This window comes from Castor canadensis, chromosome 14 (assembly GCF_047511655.1).
Source record: "Castor canadensis chromosome 14, mCasCan1.hap1v2, whole genome shotgun sequence".
NCBI classification, from domain to species: Eukaryota; Metazoa; Chordata; class Mammalia; order Rodentia; family Castoridae; genus Castor; species Castor canadensis.
Window position 1 is genome coordinate 32382209 of NC_133399.1, and position 21305 is coordinate 32403513.

The window sequence follows — 21305 nt, forward strand, 5'->3', positions numbered from 1 at the left end:
GGGTTTGAACTCAGGGCCTCACATTTGTTAGGGAGTTGATTTTTTGAGCCACTCCACGAGCATAAAATTTCATTCTGAGAAGCATTGAAGAAAGTTGGAAACAAGGTAGAGAAACAACATCCACAATCTTGCCAATCATCTGTCATTATCTTAATGCATTCTCTGTTTTCCTCAATAGTGACTCAATACTCACTCTGTTCATCTCGTACTCTGTCCAAGAAGAAAGCCATTTCCTTAAGAGCAAAAATCTGACGATTTTCAAACAATATGACAGTTACAAAATGTACTGAAAACTTCTTGAATTCTTGTGGAGATATTTGAGGTTTTTTCTTGACAGTAATAGATGCTAGGGATGTCAAAACTCAGGACAAGAGACTGGGTAGGATAACAGCAGTAGTTTTCCACAGTTCTGGAATCTAGCAGTCTAAAAATAAAGGTGTCTTTAGGTGGAGTTTTTATAATATATTCCGGGATACTGATGGCTGGCAGAAACATTTTGTTTTCTTTTACCCGAATTTTCCATCAGATCCTTCACCAGCACAGAAGTTAAAAACCAAACAGCTGTTTCAAATTTTCTTCTCCTGGGAGTGAGTGATGATCCATACCTGCAGCCCCTCATCTTCAGCCTTTTCCTGTCCATGTACCATGTTCCCAAGATGGTGGTCTTGGGGAACCTGCTCATCATCATAGTCATCAGTTCTGATTCACATCTCCACAAACTCATGTACTTCTTTCTCTCCAGTTTGTACTTTACTGATATCTGCTTAAGCAGCATCACTGTCCCAAAGATGCTAGTGTACAACCAAGCACAGGATCAGAGCATCACTTATGCAGACTGTCTCAGCCAGGTCTGCTTTGTCTCAGTTTTTTGTGGCATAGAAAATTGTCTCCTTGCAATGATGGCTTATTATCACTCTGTGGTCATTCATCATCCCCTGAGGTACACAGCTATCATGAACCCCTATCTCTGTGCCATGCTAATTCTGGTCTCTTTGTTCATTATCATTGCAGATGCCCTGCTGCACAGTTTTATGGTTTTGTGGCTGTCCTTTTGCACAGAAGGAAAAATCCCCCACTTCTTCTGTGAACTTTCTCTGATCTTTAAGTTTACCTGCTCTGATCCCCTGACCATGAACCTCCTCGTAATTATTAAGCTTGTATATTTGGTGGTGTTCCACTCAATGGAATAATTTTCTCTTATATTCACATTGTATTTGCTGTTCTGAGAATACCATCAGCAGCAGGAAAGTACAAAGTCTTTTCAACCTGTGAGTTTTAACTGTCTGTTTTTTCCTTGTTCTCTCAGACAGGTTTTTGAGTGCACATTAGCTCTGCAGTTACTGATTCATCCAAGAAGGCTGCAGTGGCTTCAGTGATGTAATCGGTGGTCCCTCAAATGATGAATCCCTTTATTTGCACTCAGAGGAATGAGGAAATGGAGGAAGTCTTAAGGAAATTCATCACTATGAAAACATCTATGATGTATTATTTCATTTGGACTTAGGTTTCCAGAGAAAATCCATGTGACAGGAGACAGAATGATATCCTTATGTCACTACATTCTTCTAGAAAGACTGGATAGCATATTATCTATATACATTTTAGCTTGGTATCTGAATATTTTCTGTTTTGGTCTGTATACCATGTCACACATTATTTTAATTTTCTAAACTCAGTTTCTTTATTTGGGTCCTAAAGAAGCAGAGACAAAAGGAGTAAAATTTTTGCAAATTTTCTTAGGCATGCTCTCAGAAGAAGGTAAGTTGGAGAAGGAAGCCAGGGCAGTGACAATATTTAAGGAATGATGACATTGTATCCAGAGAACAGTTTTAACTTCATCATGTGGCTAGGGTTATAAGAATTACATTCTAGTATAGGTCCTACTGTGAAGCAAAGGAGTGAGAATTCATAGCCTGAGAGATATCACAAGGCCTATTACTGGTTAGCATCATACTGAGGGAATCCTATCTACCATATTCAGTATAGTGATCTATTAAATTGACATAATTATGTGATACCAAAGTTTGAGATGTTTGTGAGTAATATTGGAAACTTACCATAAAAATTCCTTAAACAGTAATCAGGAAAAGAAACTCTTACATTCATGTAGTCACCAATAAAGGGAGTTACTTTCCATTCAATTCACATCAGAGATAAAAAAAATGCCAGAACAGAGAGTTGAACTTAATTCATCCCACCACAGTGGCCTCATCCTAGGAGTGGTTCTCCTGTAGGTCACTAGTTCTTTTTAGGAAACATAGGTGTCAAGTTTGACACCCAACCATGACACAGAGAAAGAAAACTGAATAGTCTTCCCTGAGTTCATTCAGAGTTAGCTTTTCCATATATTCACCAGACCACATTTCTTTTTCTTTCCTTCTTTCCTTCCTTCCTTTCTTCCTTCGTTCCTTCCTTCCTTTCTTCCTTCCTTCTTTCTCTCCTTCCCTCCTTCCCTTCCTTCCTTCTCTTCTTTCCTCCCTCCCTCCCTCCATCTTTTTCTGTCTCTTGTTCTCTCATTTTTGTAGCACATGATCTTACTATGTTATTCAGACTGGCCTGGAAGTTACTTTGTATTCACTACTGTCATCAGAAGTGTGCTCCTTGTCCCTCAGCCTAGAAATTCCTGTACTATATTGAATAAGAGTGGGAGAGTGAACACTCTTCTCTCATTCCTGATTTAAAAGATATGGTATCAGTTGTTCCACATTTAATATGATGTTGGTTGTAGGTTTGTCATATATAGCCATTTTAATTTTGAGGAAAGTTCCATGTAGATTCTTTACATTCCTCAGAACTTTTTATCATGAAAGGATGTTGAAATTTGTTGGAGGCTTTTTCTGCATCTATGTAGATGATCATGTGGTTTTTGTCCTTGATTCTGTTTTATGTGGTATATTACATTTATTGATTCAAGTATATCTACCTTCCTTGCATCCCTGGGATAAAGTCTAATAGATCATGATGTATGACCTTTCCAATATGTTGTTAATATTGCTTTTTAAGTATTTTATTGAAGATTTTTGCATCTATATCATCAGGGGTGTTGTCCTATAACTTTCTTTTTTTTTTATGTGACCTTATCTGCCTTTTTGAATTAACGTACTACTGGATTTATAGCATTAGTTTGGTTGTATTCCTTTCCTTTGTGTTTATGGACTAACTAGAGGAGCACTGGAATTAGTTCTTTAATGGTCTGGTAAAATTCAGCAGGCTCAGTCTTTTCTTTGTTGGGATGATCTGTAAAACTGACTTAATTCCATTAGTCATTATAGATCTGTTTAAATTGTTTACAACCTCTTGGTTCAATTCTGGTGGGCCACATACATTGAGGAATTTAACTATTTTTTTCTTGATTTTCCAGTTTGCTCAAAATATTTTTATGTGACCTTCTTTCATGGGTGTCTCTTTCAATATCCATTTTATCATCTCTGAATTAATTTTTGTCTTTTCTTGTTTGGTTAGTTTGGCTGAAGGTTTTTGACCCTGTTTATCTATAAAAAGAAGAAACTTTTTTTTTTCATTGTAACATTCTTTTGATCTCCACTTAATTTCTGCATTAAAATCATTTCCAACTACTACATTGAAGATTGTCTTGTTCTTGTTTTCTAAGAGTTTCTGGTACATCATCAGTTTGTCTTATTTGATATATCTCTAATTTTTTGATATGGGCACATATGCCTACACACTTACGTCTTCAGACTGCCTTTACTGTGTCCCAAAGGTTCTGGAAAGTTATGTTCTCATTTTCATTTGAATCTAGGAATTTCTTGCTTTCTTCCCTAATTTCTTCAATGACCCAATAATTACTAAATATATGTTGTTCAGTCTCCAGGAAATGAATAATTTTGTAGTTTTCTTTGGCATTGATTTCTAACTTTATTCCATTGTATGTGTTATGTTTCAGATGATTGTACTTTTTGTATTTGTTGAGATTTGCTTCATGTGATCAATTTTGGAGAAAGTCCTATGTGCTGCTGAGAAAAAATGTGTAATCTGCTTCTGTAGAATGGAATGCTCTGTAAATGTCTGTAACATCCATATCATTAGATTAGTCCTAGCATATATTTGTTAAATTTTCATCTGAATGTCTTATCTATTGATGTTAGTGTAGTGTTGAGATGTTAAATATTATTGTAACTGGACCCACTTGTTACTTTATGCACAGAAGAGTTTATTTCATGAAGTGATATTTGGCACATATATATTAGAATTTTTATATCTTCTTCTGAATTGTTTCCTTTATTACTGTTTAGTGATCTTCTTTACCTCTTCAGCTGATTTTTGTGTAAAATCTGTTTTGTCTGATATGAGAATAGCTATTTTAGCTTGCTTTCTGCATCCCTACTGTATCTTTTCCCAACCTTTCATTTTTATTTTTTGTGTGTCTTTGATTGTGAAATTTGTTTCTTGTAGTCAAGGGATTGTTGGTTCTTGCTTTTGGATCCATCAGACAATCTATATGTTTTAATTGGAGAACTATGCCCATTATATTTCTGGTTATGGTTGATAGGTACTTACTGATTCCTATAATTCCATTGCATTTTTCCAGTTTGAATCTAATGTTGATTGTTGTTTACTTTTGACATTGCTCATCTTCTGGATTACCAAGTTGATCATGCTTGATACTTTCCTAGTTCTCATGTTTTCACCATTTCCTGTTTTTGGTTTTATTATTTCTTGGCCTCACATATTTGTGATAGATTCTCTTTCTCATCTTTCTGAAATATTCTCTTACTTATCTTCTGTAATACTGACATGGTAGATATGGACTACTTTAACTTCTCTATATATCAAAAAGTTCTTATTTCTCAATCAAGATTGAAGCGCAGCTTTGGTGCATATATTGTCCTTGGTTGACAATTATTCTCTCTCAGAGCTTGAAATACATTACTTCATACATTCATGACTTTTAGGGTTTGTGCTGGAGTTCTGATATGATTCTTATGAAGCTTTCAGCATTATTCTTTCTTTGTCTTGTAATTTGGTGTTTTAATTATGATATGACACTGAGTTGTTCTATTCTAGTCATGTCTGTTTAAAGTTTGTAATGCTCCTGTACATAACTATCTCTACCATGATATAATCTTGGGAAATTTTCTGCTATTATTTCATTGAGTAGATTTCCTATACCTTTAGTTTGTATTTCAGCTCTTTTTTCCACCCTATGAATTCTTAGGTTTGGGTTTTTTTTATTGTGCCCCAGGGTGCTCATATTTTGTAATCATAGGTACTTATTTTTTATTTTATGATAGTTTGTGTGCAATATCTCCTCTATCTTGTCCCCCATCTTTACAATGCTTTTGCTTGATCTGGTTGGCTTATACTACTATCCACATGTTTTTTTTATTTATTGTGGCTTTCATTTTTACTTTTCTTCTTTTGTTCATACTTTCCATGTTTTTGTTGAGTTTTTCTTCTGTGTTGCTGACTTTCTTGTCTAGGTTTTGAAATGATTGAGTAAATTAATTTATGTGTTTGTTTGAATTCTCTTTAAGGCCACTGATTATTTTTACCCATAGCTTTCTGAATTCTCTACCAGACATATCAACTGATTTCTTATGTTTGGATTCAGTTATTGAGTTATTGTACAGTTTTTATTAGAATATAAGAATTGTAAAGTGATATTTACATATGTGCTTTACATATCTAACTGTATCTTAGTTAGATTTACTCCTTTCATCATTCTCCTGATCCCCACCTCAGTGCCTTCTTAAAGAATTTCAATATTTTGATTATTCTATTTACATACATGAATACAAAATACATCCACCAAATTCACACTTATTCACCCTTCCTTATGCTCACCCCTCCCACTAGTACCTACCACAGGAAAAGGCCTGCTTTACCATCCTGCCTTTCCTTTTGTTAATGTATGGTGAGAATCCAATTGGGTTTCACCTTGGTACTTCAGACTATGTATAGCATGTTTTATTCAAATTAACTCCCCTTATTTACTATCTCTATCACCATGCTTGCCTAATATTCAACAGCTTACAGTGTATTATATATTATAATCATACATAGATGAGTTGTTTTAATATTTTTCATTCTCTTACATTTTTCCTTCTGTTGCCTCTCATTTTCCACTCAGACATAGCCACCAAATATTTATATATAAATATATGGATATAATTATATATGTATTTATATACACACTTATGTTATAGGTTTATTGTCCACATGTGAAGGAAAACATGTGATCTTTGACTTTCTAAGCCAGGCTCACTTTGTTTAACATGATGTTCTCCAGTTCCATCCATTTATCTAAACAATATAATTTCATTCTTCTTTCTGGCAGAAAAAACTTTATAACTTATATATACCACATTTTCTTAATACACTTTTCAGTAATGTGGCATCTGGTTTGCTTCTAAAGCTTGCCTATTGTGACTAGTACTGCAATATAAATGGGTGTATAAGTGGCTCAATCATATACTGGAGCATATTTCTTTAGATATATGCTAGGAGTGGTATGTCCGGATTGTCTGGCTTTCTGTGTTTAGGTTTTGAGGGGCCTAAATCAAGCATTCCATAGTGTTTGCACTAATTTACATTCCCACCAAGAGTGAGGTGTTGTAGAGTTTGGAAGGGTAGAGAATGTCTTGATTTTTCATATTTAAATTTCTACACTGTTATATTAACATCTGTTGAGCTAAGTTTCTCTTTTAATGCCTTGCATATGTGGAGAAAATACTGCAGGAACTATTCAGTACCTGCAACCTGCGTGGGTATGCTGCATGAACCTGTCTAAGAGCAGTGGGGAATGAGAAATAAGACATACATAGACATACAGACATAAAAGAGAAAAGCTGGGTACAAGAGTCCTGCACATTCCTGATGGGAAACGTGAGCACCTACTTAAGCCTGAGTGTTTATTTTATTAGGTCAGTACAAGGAAAAGACTCAGATAAAAATCGAGCTTTAATTCTTGATGCAAGGTGAAAGGACTGAGGTTTGGTGGGCTAATAATCCTAAGGCTTATGAAACTTAATGGCAGCACATCAGTTCTGGAACCATCAAAGCATGCAGTACACCTTATCTAAGGTATTGATTAATGAGGCATCGGGGAGTCTTCTAACAGTTCTGGTACTTTATCTAGTTTTGCATAGGGGGCTGGTATGCAGACACAGCAGGTTGTATTCTTCAAGGAGGTATGAGAAGAAAGGTCAAGACACCAGGTACTGGGAAAATTATGGTAGAATAGGCTGTGCAAATTTCTACATGGAGAGGCTGTGCAAACTCCATTATATCCCAGTCCAGGGTTCATGCCTGGTCCCCAACAATTCAGTAATAAGTCAAGTATTTGAATAAATAAGTAATAATTGGCAGCCTTACTTATCTTTCTACTAAGGTTGTATGGAGATAAAACTCTTCTTCCTTGGAAGATGATCTAGAAGCTTAACATTTGTTTAACTGTATAAAGATTGGAAATTGAGTAATGAACGTTATGAATGTGTAGAGGAGAGGATAGTAGGAAGATAGGAAGAAGAGGCACATATAAGGATAATAGTATAAGGAAGTGATATATATTTATAATGGGGAAATAGTGAATCAATGAGAATTAGGGAGAAAAAAATTAAGAACTAAAGAAAAAAGCTTCCAACATTAAGGAACCAAGTTTGAAAAAGAAACAGCCAAACAAGAACAAATTAAATTAAAACAAATTCATAGTTCTTGTTTAATAGGAATATTGATATGCACTGCATTTTATACAAGTTGATCACTTTTGCTCTGGTTTTTGTTGGCCCATCTTTTTCAGGAAGGCCAAGTTACACCTATGGAAATTTTCAGCCTGTCAAGCCAGTTTTTCCAGTAAAGAAGTTACTGCAATGAGTGGAAATTCATACTTTAGGACACACATTGTGGCCTCTAGCAGAGACAGCTCAGATCACATGGTTGACATATTCCAGAACAAGTCTCTTAATAAAGTACATTAAAATGGAGTTGTTACTGTATGACACAGACTCTATAGAGGGGTCAGGCTTCTTGTCAAAATGTCAAGACATCTGAACAGACAGTGACATTGTTCCATGGTTGGTGTTGCAAGGATAACTAGTGGATGATAGTTCAGAATATGTGAATAACACCCTCCACCTAAGATCTGTGCTGTCCTCTGTGCTCACTTTAGCATGCAGTCATGTGGAGTGCACAGTTATCACCATGTACTTCTGTTAATCAGTTTCTTTGAAGAACCTAAATTCCCATCAGCTTGCTGAGCCCTCGCTGAGCTTCAGTTGGTCTCCATCTCATGAAACTCCATGTGGGTTTAAGGATGAGTGTCTTTGGTCAGCCTGCTTAGCAAAGTTGTTTTCCCAGTAAGATGAATTTTTCCTCACTGTCACATGTACTAACTTTCAGGGATGAAGCAGTCTCACCTTTATGGATGGTCTCTGATCCATTCTTTCTGCTTTGGGTGGTTTGCACAGATGCTGGTCATCTTGGGCAAGGAGGGCCAGTGTGCTTAGTCCTCCTTCCTGTCTTGTTTGCAGGGTGTCCTTTGAGGGTGACTCTTGTGGGAAGCAATTCACAAAAAAGTAAACACATTAAAAACCCTTGGTCTGGATGGGACACAGGTTGGAGTAGGTTCAGGTTCACAATCTCATGCCAATGGTGGATTTGCACTTTTAGAAGTTTGATTAGATGTTGGTACTAGCTACTATTTATCCCTAATAACAGCACTCTCTTTTTTAGTGAAGTAGCTTGTTCACCTCTCCTTGCAGCCACATACCTGAGGGGTTTTTTTCCAGATTTTTGGAGCCAAACAGAACTGGTGTCTGTCAACAATCCTCCATCTTGTGCTTATCTCATTTCTATTTATTAACACATTTAACTAAATAGACCATCCACTTAGTGTAATGACAATTCAGAAATAGAGACTGTTCATTTATGATTTAATATTTTTATGTATTTCCCTTTAGGAACAATAGAATTGTTGTCTGTCTTCATTATTGCAGCATATTCATCAGATGAAACAAGATTTGTTGTGTTATCAAGTAAGCCCTGCCACATTTTTAGTGATAATCACAATGATACCATGTACAACAGATTAATGGCTTTTCTGAAGATTTGCAATTCTCTGCAACAATATTGATAAGTCAGATCCATAGTTTCAATCTATGAACTGCCATTTGTCTGTGATTGTGTGTGTCTGTGTCTACATAATACATGGTATAGTTTTGTACAAAAATTTGTAGTAATATTCAGTAAAAGGATTAAAGTATCATTTCAACGGGAATTCCATTTTGATTACAAAAATACAAAAACAAGCTCAAACTTTCCTGAAGCATTCAGATAATTAGTCCTCATTCCTGCATTATGTACAATGAATATATTATTACTTGAATTAAATATAAATGTATACATCTATTTATATATGCATCTACCTATACATAGTGTCAGATATTGTCTGTAAGCATGATTTTGATTATAAAGATACCTAATAAAGAGAACTAGAATTCAGTATAACAGAAAGCTGTGTTCATGAGTAAATTTACCTACTGAGGGACATGAGCAGAAACAAAAAGAAGGAAAAGGGTGATAGATTTGTGCTCAGGATGAGGGACTAGCTAGGAACACTTTGGGGAAGGTTACAAAGTTCTCAAATTAATATTTCATTTTCTTAATTATCTCAACAATTATACATTACAAGGAAATAATGCACAAAATATGTGAGTCCCCTTCACAACTATTTGTATTGACTAGATGTTTATTTTTCCTCAAAGATACCAGCTCTTGAGGTGTTCAGGTATATTTTGCTCAATGCTCTTTTTCATTCTTTTCAGTATCCCTCCTATTCCTCCTCCCACACATTCCCAGGCAACCTGGACACTACTACCATTGGGAGAGTCAGCTTAGGACAATAACACCAGAAGTGTTTGCATTTTTCAGTTTTTTCAAAAGACCATTTACTAAATTTTTACTAAATTTTAGGAAAAGAAGATTAGTCTTTTATCCTCATAGGAGAGCAATGCTTTATCTGTAAATAAATGTGTAAAATTAATATGTCCTAAAATAATACCCTATGTAAGTGGAGGTTTCAGAAGTAAATTTTCAGGTTCCAAGTGTGGTTTGAATCTGTCTCTTTCTATATAGTTGTTAAAGAATTGTATACATTGAAAGCAAAGTAATCCTTTGTTGATTTATTATGGTAGCAATTTTCGAATACACCCATATGTCTATAAATTAATCACTTTACCTTTATCCTTACATGAAATCCAGGGTGAAGTGGGATGATGGAGGTATCTAATTAATAAAGCTATTGAAAAGATAAAATTAACTAATATTGAAATGTAGAAAACTGTGTCTAATAATAGAACTCCATAAGTATTAGTGGTGGTGGCGAGAACAGTTTGAGATAATTATCATATTAATGATAATGATTTATAATAATCTTCATATTAGAAAAATTAAGTCAAAGGATAAATGTTCAAACAATGGAATGATGAAATGAAATGGGTTTTTTAAAATGACTTTGGAACTCTGGATATTACTGAAGATGATATGTTGACTTATGGACTTGGATTTCCTACTTTTTCTCATATAGAGCATTAACGAACTAGTTCAACTGGGTACTGGTGACTCACACTGTAGTTCTAGCTATGCAGCTGTCAGAGATCAGGAGGATTATGGTTAGAGGCCAGACTGGACAAAATGAAAGTGATACCCTATCTCAAAAATACCCAATACAAAAAGATATGCTGGCAGAGTGGTTCAAGTGGTAGAGTGGCTGATAGCAAGTATAAGGCTCTGAGTTCAAACCCAGCACCACAAAAAATAAACTGGGACACTCTGGATATTTAGGAATTTCTCTGCAAACCAGTGGAAAATTGATTAACCACACCACAAGGCAGTCAATTTTCTGGGATAGTGCTCATCAAAGAGTGGCACAGCATATGGAATGTCTTTATAGGGAAAATGCCAACCCATGTTCAACTTTATGAATCTGAAACACTGAGGAGCCAGCACTGTATGATAAGTGCTCCAGCTGATCCTGATGCAAAAAAGCCTCCTTTACATAACCACTGCTATGCAACCCAGAATAAATTCTTTTATATTTTGCCTCCTTGGAATTTTGAGACATATTGATTCACCAAATAATCAATCAATTAATCAGTTAATATGCTGAAAGATTTCTGCATGGTAGTTATAAAACTGATCATTGTGTTGAAACTTCCCAACATTTTATTGAAATTATTTTGCTAAAATTTATTGAGAAATTTTACAACTGTATTTGCCAAGGATATTGGCATGCAATTTTCTTTTCTTTGTTGGGAGTCATTGTCTTTGGTAAAGGGGATATGCTGGCCTTATAAAAAGTGCATTAAATTTCTTCCTCTCCTCATCAAATTTTTGGAGGAGTTTTTAAAGGATTGGTATTTTTTAAATCTTTTATAAGACTCACTGTCAAATCTAATGTGTCCTGGGTTTTTCTTTGATGGGAGACATTTCATTGCTGATTCACTCTTCTAGACCATTATTAATCTGTTCAATTTTCTATGTCATTATTATTTGTTCTTTGTGAGTTACATATGTAGAATATCTCCATTTCCTACAGTTTATCTAGTTTGTTGCTTTATAGCTGTTCATATTAAACTCATATGATAATTTTTAACATATGTAGCCAATTGTAGAATCTCCTTTTCATTCTTTATTTTCCTAACCTGAGTCCTCCCTTTTTTTGCTTAGATACTTTAGGTAAAAGGATTATTGATTTTTAGAAACTTTAATAATCTCCTCTAACTTTTGTGGTTTATTTCATTTATTTCTGCTCTGATATTTGCTACCTCAATTCTTTTGCTAATTTTGAGCTGGTTTGTTTTTATTTTGATAGTGCCATGTGATCTTATATAATCTGTACCAGAGACAATCACCCATGTAATTGGTATGAAACTTACTGTGATTTTATTGAATGGAGGTTCTGTTTGTGTTTGTTCAGTCCATTGGTCTTAAGAGTAGTTTATAGATATTTATTGATTTTCTGTCTGTATGAACATTGTTGCTGATGAGACTTTGGAAACTTCTATTATTTATATATTGCTATCTGGTTTTGCCTTCAGTTCTACTGATTGCTTTATGCATTTCACCACTCAAATGATGGATGCATGTATATTAATAAGTGTTCTTTTCCTGATTAATTGACCACTTGAAGTTATATGATAGCCGTCTTTATATTATTTTACCACTTTTGACTTAAAGTTTAGTTTGTCTGATTAAAATAGAGCACCTTCTTGTAAAGTCAGGAATGAGACATGCGTTTCCTCTTTCTTCACCCTCATTCAATATAGTGTCTGAGTTGCTAGAAGGAGAAATAAGGTAAGAGAAAGAAATAAAAAGGATAAAAATATGAAAGGAGATATAAATTATTCCTATTTTCAGATTGACCTTGTGATCAAAAGTCTTTAAAAACTTCACCAAAACCTTAGATTTAATAAACACTTTGTCAAAGGAGTAATACACAAAATTCACATATAAAATTCAGTAACTTTTCTATATAATAACAATGAATGGGCCAAGAAAATAATCAGGAACTAATCCCATTCACCATAATCTCAAAAGTTAGGTATACATTTAACCAAGAAGATGAAAGACCTCCTCAGTGAAAATTATAAAATGCTGAAGAAATAAATTGAAACCTCCCATTTTCACGATTTGGCATAATTAATATTGCAAAAATTACTAAACTACTGAAAATCATCTACAGACTAAATAAAATTTCCACCAAAATTCCAATGTCATTCTTTATATGGATGCATAAATGACTCCACATCACTATAGCAATTGTAAGCAAAAAGAACAATCCTAGATGTATTCTAATACCTGACTTTATGTTATAGTACACAGTCATGGTAACAAAAGATTATAATGTAACAAAAGCAGACATTTAGATGAAGGGAATGGAATATAAAACTCAGAAATAATTCCACATATCTACTGTCATATGATTTCTGACGAAGAAGCCCAAAACATACATTGGAGAAAAGGTAGCCTCCTCAACAAATGGTTCTGCTAAAACTGAAGATTCACATGTACAAGAGAGAAAACCAAGTCAATATTTCACTGTGTAAAAAGTAAATTCCAAATGTATGAAGGACCTTAGTGAAAGATCTTAAACTTTTAAATTTCTAGAGGATAATATACGGAATACTCTTGAAGATATGGGAAAGACCTAGGTAATACTTTGAATATGCACTTGAAGATACATGTTTAGACAATGTTTTGAATAGGACTTCAATTGCTCAATAAGCAAGAGTAAGAATTGGTAAATATGATCATCTCAAGTTAAAAACTTTCTGCACATTAAAGAAAATAACTGAATTCAACTATGATGTATTTGGTATACTGTAAGACGTTTTGTAATTGCCACCAGCACAACAATAAAAAAGGGAAGAATTTAATAAAAGAAAACTACCAGAATGAAGAGACAATTCACATAGTGGGAGAGATCTTTACTGTATATTTATCAGAGACAGAATTTATATCTGAATATATAAAGAACTCAAGAAGGGAGAAGAAATATGGCAACAGTGTAGCATCCTCTAACATCTCTCCCCACACCAAACTGAACTGCACTTTTCACACTAAACTATCTCCAGAAAAGCTATGGAAATCTGGACTGGCATCATGGTGGACTGGTTAACACCAGAATCTCACAAACATGCTGGTGGATGTCAATGAGCAAAGAATGACCATGGAATGTGAAGGTGGTTAGGCAGGAGCTTTGTTAATGCAGCTTCATTGCTGGGGATTCCAGGTTCACATTGGCCATTTCTGCTACAAAAAATTTCCAAAAATCAGACTGAAACAACTGGATCACAGAACTTCTCTTCCCCCATGAGTTAAAAGATAGAGCTCTAACTATATTGACCTAGCACTAGCCACAGGTGTAGCTTGAAAATTTTGCCATGGACTTAAGTGGCCTGATTAGAGAAAACGCTGAGCACTGTGGTGTTGATGTGGGGACCACACAGAAGGAGAAAATATCCTGAGTGATGTTAGGGGTCTGAGAGACATGAAAAATATCACAAATCAAGTCTGGTGTGAAACCAGATTATGAGGTTAGGAATCTAATCCCTGGCAGTCCACATTGGAACGTGTAAACAGAATTTTAAATCTACTTTCTTGTACTTGGTCTGTGGTTCAGATATGCAGAGGTACTGAGTGGCAACTCTACCACTGAGCTAAATCTCCAAACTAGCCAGCCCCTACTTGATTAAGCAGTTGAGACAAAAAGAACTGTGCTGGGGAGGAGATGGCCACTTTCCTCTATAAAATCAATGACCTACCTGTTAAGTTAATATTCAGTTTCAACTCTGTTTCTCTTGCTTGTCATCCCATCTCTAATAATTTTCTATTCAAAATTACATTATATCTATTATCTTTTATTCTGACTATATATCCTTATTAAAAATACTTTGTTGTCATTATATTAGGTAGGTTACCTGTTGCCAGGTGAATATTTTTTCTCTTTCTCATTTCTCTTTAACTATACAGTTTTTCTATCTATATCCATCTTTTTACTCAATACCCAATTTATTTACTTTAGCTGCCTCCCCATCCATCTGCATTATACCACAACACATCAGGTATGATTCACTGGTATTATCCCTCCTAACTTATTTCCATTGCTACTCTTATTAATGAATATCTTCCTATTCATGTTTTCTCATTTATTCCTGTCAAGATATTGAAGAAGAGGTCATGATTGCTCTCAGTTAGGGAATTGCTGTATTCTCATAGGGGGTGTGTCTATCAACTGTGACTATTTCTTCAGCTTCTCATCTCCCTGAGTAGGGGAGTGGAACTCAGACCTGAGTTATATGATCATTGTGAATGAATGTGTGACTGTTGAGCCACATAACTTATCAGTTTGTGAGACAGCACTACCTGGCCAAGCTTGCTTAAACACTGTGAGCAGTTCAATTGAGAAAACAGAGAAGAATAAATTCTCTAACCAAAAACTTGTCCTTAGATGCTTAAATCCAAATGAGGAAACATAAATAATGTGAAAAACAAGGCAACATATCTCCACCAAAATTCAAAATTTCTAAATAAAGGACTTGAAATACAATGAAGTTGATTAAACGTCAAACAATTAACTTAAAGGAATGATGAGAAGAATGTCCAATGAAATTATGGAGGATACATATTAGCCCCTGAATGATTTCCAAGAAAGTGAACATAAACAGATAAGAAATTCAAAGAGAATACAAATAAGCAGCTGAATGAAATATGAAAGACAATACATGATATGAAGAGGAATTCAAAAATATGCAGAAATCCAGAACAGAAAAAAAAATTGAAATTTTGGAAATTACCAACTTTGTAAGTCAAAAAAAATTCAGGTGACATCCTAACCAATAGAGTAGATGGAGTTAAAGACAGAATATCAGAGTCTTATATCACAGTAGAGGAATTATACTAAATAAAAATAAAGAAAGTATGAAAGGAACATCAAGACAACTGGGACACTATTAAAATTTCAAACATATGAGCCAAGGCATATAAAAAGAAGAATACATATAAGTTAAATGCATAGAAAACATTTACAGAAAAATAATATCTGAAAATCTCCAAAACATTGAGAATAAATGATGTCAACTAGGTACAAGAGATTTTGAGGCTATCAAGTAGACAGGCAAGAAATGAATAAGCATATTATAGTTAAAACAGTAAGTATACAGAACAAAAAGAACATTGAAGTCTGCAAAAGGGAAGTATCAAGCACATTTAAATCCAAAACTATGAGAATAGTAGCAATTTCTCAAAAGAAACTTTAAAAGCAAAGAGGGCATGAAAAGATCAATTTCAAGCCCTGAGGGAAAAGTGACTGTCAACGTAATTTATACTCAGCAAAGCTCTCTCCAATATTTGAAAGACAAATTAAAATCTTCATGATAAACAAACACTCATGTAATTCCTGATCATAAGGCTATAACTGCAGAAGATAGAAAAGGTGTCCTGAACAGAGAAAGGTATATAAATTCAACCATTGAAAATATAGGAAAAAATAAGTCACACTATATGAGTAGCCAAGAAAATGAGGATTTGTTAAAAAGGAAACATTTCAAAACCAACAAATAAAAGAACTACTATATACATTTGATTAATAACTTTGAAGATTTCTACACTCCAATCAAAAGACTCTATTGGTGTGTATGTTTAAATAACAAGACTCAGTGTGACTCAAGTATTAGAGCATCTGTCTTGCCAGCATGAGACCCTGAAATGAATCCCTAGGACCACCCAAAATGACCCAGTCATTTGTCTATGAGAAAAGAACTTAACTGGAAAAATCAACAGATTTGTAAGATGAAAGGGTAGTAAAATATATTCCAAAACATGGAGCTCAAAAGCAAACAGCAGTAGCTATACTAATGTCTAAAAGAGCAGAGTTGAAGCCAAAATTAGAAGAGACAAAGAAGGTCACTTTAGAGTGATAAAGGGAAGAATCCAAGATCATAGACAATTGTAATCATATATGCTCTAAATGTCAGTGCACCAATTTCATATAAAAACAGTGCTGGACATTAAAATACAGAATGACCAACAACACAATAGTAATGAATGGCTTTAATACACCACTCTCACAAAAGATAGGTCAACCAGAAAAAAAAAGCAAAATAAATCTTAATAAATACAAAAAATGGAAGTAACCATTCTATGTTATCAGACCATTAGTAGTCAACAGAAACATTACAGAAAAACATTACAGAAATTATACAAACATATGGAACATGTACAATACAATGTTGAATTATTAGTTGTCACTCATGTTAGTCCTTCCTTAGAAGTCTTGTAGAATTTGCCAGTAAATCCATCTGGATGTGGCACTGTTTTTTGGGAGATTATTTATTACCTCTCCAATCCCATTGCTTGATATCTGTTTCATGGTTTATTATAGTCTTTTGTTTCACTCAAGGTAGATCATTGCACCTAGAAATTTGTCTAGATTTCTTTTAGATTTTCTGGTTTTATAATGTAATTTTTCAAATTGTTCTGTAATGATTTGCATATCTTGACCCTTATTTCATCTCTGTAATTAATCCAAATTAATCATGGAATATATATTTTAATGTGTTTTTGAATTTTGTTTGCAAGTACAATATTGAAAATTTTGCTGTCTGTGTTCTTCAAGGAATTAGGCACTAATGTTTGTGTTCTTACAGGGCTCTGGTATCATTGCTTTTAATACTTGCTTTGTAAAATGAATTTGGTAATGTGTTTTTTTATTTTACAATACAGTTTGAGTAGAATTTGTGATAACTCTTCCTGAAAGGTCTGGTTGAATTCAGAAGTGAATCCATCAAGTCCTTACATCTTTTTTTTTTCATTTTTCTTTTATTATTCATATGTGCATACAAGGCTTGGTTCATTTCTCCCCCCTGCCCCCACCCCCTCCCTTACCACCCACTCCGCCCCCTCCCTCTCACCCCCAATACCCAGCAGAAACTATTTTGCCCTTATTTCTAATTTTGTTGTAGAGAGGAAAACAATCTTTATTTACTTGCAATCCACAGTGTAAGGGTTAATTCTGTAAGTTGGCTGAAGGCAGTGTTGTAAGGGTTAGTTGTCCATTTTACTTTACAAGTCTCCCTTTGTTGTATATAGGAGCCACTGTTGGTTCCAAATAGTTGCTGCACATGGGTTGTGTGAGTTCACACATATTCCACAAATCCTCTAATTTATTTCCCCAGGGACTGAAAGCATCCAAACCCAGAGGTGTCCCATAAATGTGTGAGAGAGTGGGAGAAGCAAAAATCACTGAGCGGTGAGTGTCACGCTGGTGGTCAGGAACAGATGTCCTCTGACACTCTTCCTGGTGTGTCAGTACTTTTTGTCCTTGGTCTGCATACAGAACAAGGAGGAAGGGTGGGAGGGTTGGGCCTTAGGAAATGACCTGATTTGTAGGAACTGAATTCAAACCACTGTGTCCCATCTGGAAGCAAACACATGCACTGGGATGCAGCTATCACAGAGAAATCTCTGAGAGCCCATGGTCCATGCTTTGTTTATGGAGTGATCATTAGCTGATGCAACTCACTGGTGTTCAGCTAGGGTAAAGCCATTGACCGCCAGATACTTCATTATCCAAGCTCTCCACTTGTTAAACTTCTAAGCCAGTCCATGTTTGATCCTCTCCCTTTCCATGAGTACTTCTCATGGCTTTCTGCCACCCAGAATACTATAGCAGGTGTATGAAGACTCTGAGCTATGACTGTTCCTTGTGTTCAAGTATCCAGTGTAGTAAGTGTAGAAAAATAGGCTCTGTCTCAAGATATTGCTTCACTACAGATCTACAAAACAAAGGGAAGAAAAATATATTCTCCATAGATAACCTGCCATGCAGGAGCAGTCACTGATACACCTAATCCCCAAACTGGGTTTGAGAATTGCAGGAAGTGTGGTCTTATCCAATCATTAGAATTGTGAGTGTGTCACCAAGACTGTCTGGCTTACCCAGTGGTTGTGTTTTCAGCTTTGCCTCCATACCAGGTTGGAGGGGAATCAGGGTTGTAGTTGAAGACTATTTTCTACTTTTCTCTGTTGCCTTTCTGCTTCTCTTTTTCCTTATATTCTCTGTCATTTTCTGTCTTCAAAATTTACTCTCTTTTGTTATCCTGATCCTTCTAATTCATCCAGTCAAATGGAAGATGTTTCTAATACACCCTTATGTGATTTTTATCCCTCTTTATAATTCTGTGCTGTTTTATATAATAGTTTTGTGTATGTCAAACCATTCTCGCATCCTGGAGTGAAATCAATTTGTTCATGGTATATGATCTTCTTAATGTGTGGTTGAATCTTGTTTATAAGAATTTTACCAAGAAATTTTCCTCTAAGTAGATTGAGAAAGTTGGTCTGTCTATTCTTTTATTGGTCTGTCCTAATCCTAATTTTTACTATGTTCATTGTAATACTGTTTAGTCATTTTGGCAACATCAACTCCTATAATATGATTAGGTGTGGTCGTTTGTGCCTATAATCTCAACTACTCCAGAGGTAGAGATCAGTAAACATGCAGTTTGCAGTCAGGCCAAGGCAAAAACTTAGCAAGATCTCTTACCAAACAACAGTATGGCATTTTGGCATATATCTGTCATCCTAGCTGTGCTGCAAGCGTAAATATGAGAATCACAGCCCACATCAGCTAAGGCAAATCCCCATACAAAAAATAACTTTAAAAAGACTAGGAGCATGATACAATTAATACAGTACTCACATAATAAATACAAGGCCCCAAGTTCAATCTCCAGTACCACATTTTTTTATTTTATCATTTCATTATTTTTACATTTACTCATAGGTGTATACATTGTTTGGGGCACCTTCCATTCCCTCCCTCCCAGCTTCTGGGCACCACAAAATCATTTTAAAAATCTGTGAACATAGGAAGTATTTCCACATTTTAGTTTCTTCTATAACTTCATTCCTTTTTTCAGTAGCTTGAAATTCTAACTGTAGATTTTTTAACTGCCCTGGTTATGTTTCTCACTAGTTATTTTTTTTCTTTTCTTTGATTTATTTATTACCATATTACATTTGTATTGGAGGTATATCAAGGCATTTATAAAAGTACTTACAATATATCATAGATAGATTCACTATCTCCACATTTCTCCTTTATACGCCCCCCTTCTTAGAACAGGTTCAAAAGGCCTCATTGCTCCATTTTAATACGTGAATATATAGCACTTCCACTGTATTCATCCTCCTTCATCATTTCCTTACACCCTCCTCTCTCTCACTGATACAAACCCCTGAACAGGATTTGTTTACCTTCTTATCCTCCATTTTTTTGGAAAAAGACATTTTTGTTGGATTAGCATGATTATACAGGGGATTTCATTGTAATATTTTATGTGTGTGTGTGTGTGTGTGTGTGTGTGAGTGTGTATTATACCCCAAACTGGTTAACCCCTCCATTATTCTCTTTTCTACCTTAGTGTGCTTCTTATAGTGATTTTGGGTAATTTCAAGGGAAAATTCTATATAGCATATGTACTTTATTCTTATTCATTTCAAAAATGTAAGAAAAGAGAAGTAATTCAGGTAGTAAAAATTGAACCACCAAGCAGTGTAGTAAAGAATACTGAAATAAAAATAGATAAAGAAAAGAGAGAGAGAGATAGAGAGAGAGGAAAACCATGTAGGAAGATGAATAATATTCACTTTGAAAAGCAGATGTAAGAGTTTTATTAAATAATGAGTTCTATTCATTTGTTTTTTGTCCCATCACTTGTATTTTATCATCAGCCTCCTAAACAACTTGGTTTCAGGAAACCAAACAGGTATCATGGAATTTCTTCTTCTGGGACTCTCAGAGGATCCAGACTTGCAGTCCATTCTCTTTGGATTTTTCCTGACCATGTATCTGGTCACAGTGCTTGGGAATCTGCTCATCATCCTGGCTATCATTCTGACTCTCACCTTCATACCCCCATGTACTTCTTTCTCTCCAATCTCTCATCCACTGACATCTGTTTCAGTACTAGCACAGTCCCCAAGATGCTGGTGAACATGAAGAGGCAGAGCAAAACCATCAGTTATACAGGCTGTCTCACCCAGGTCTGCTTTGTCCTCATTTTTGCTGGATTGGAAAACTTTCTCCTTGCAGCAATGGCTTATGATCATTATGTGGCCATCTGCTTTCCCCTTAGTTATACAATCATCATGACATCCTGTCTGTGTACTTTATTGATTTTGTTCTCCTTCTTCATCAGCATTGGGGATGCCCTGCTGCACAGTCTGATGATGTTACGGCTGTCCTTCTGCACAGATTTTGAAATCCCCCACTTCTTCTGTGAACTTGACCAGGTTATCAAGCTTGCCTGTTCTGATACTCTCATCAATAATATCCTGGTGTATACAGTGACTAGCTTATTGGGTGGTGTTCCTCTCCTTGGAATTATTTTCTCTTACATTAAAATTGTCTCCTGTATCCTGGGAATGCCATCATCCGGGAGAAGGTATAAAGTTTTTCCACCTGTAGATCTCATCTCTTTATTGTTTCTTTGTTCTATGGAACAGCCTTTGGTGTATACATTAGTTCTGCAGTTGCTGAAACATCCAGGATTACTGCAGTGGCTTCATTAATGTATACTGTAGTCCCTCCAATGATGAACCCATTTATCTACAGCTTGAGGAACAGGGACATGAAAGAAGCCTTGAGGAAATTAATCAGAAGATCTTCTTTTTGACTGTGTCATGTCTTTGGACTTGGCCTTTTAGAATGCCTCAAGTTCGAAGTGAGCCAAATGGGGATCTCTTCACTACCAATTTCTTTTGGCAGGAGGAGTAAGTATCAT

At 35.2% G+C, this 21305-nt stretch overlaps 1 pseudogene; it reads left to right on the forward strand.

Moving 5' to 3' along the window:
* Positions 1-656: 656 nt before the first annotated feature.
* LOC141416222 (olfactory receptor 7G1-like) lies at positions 657-21197 on the forward strand (annotated as a pseudogene).
* The last annotated feature ends 108 nt before the right edge of the window (positions 21198-21305 follow it).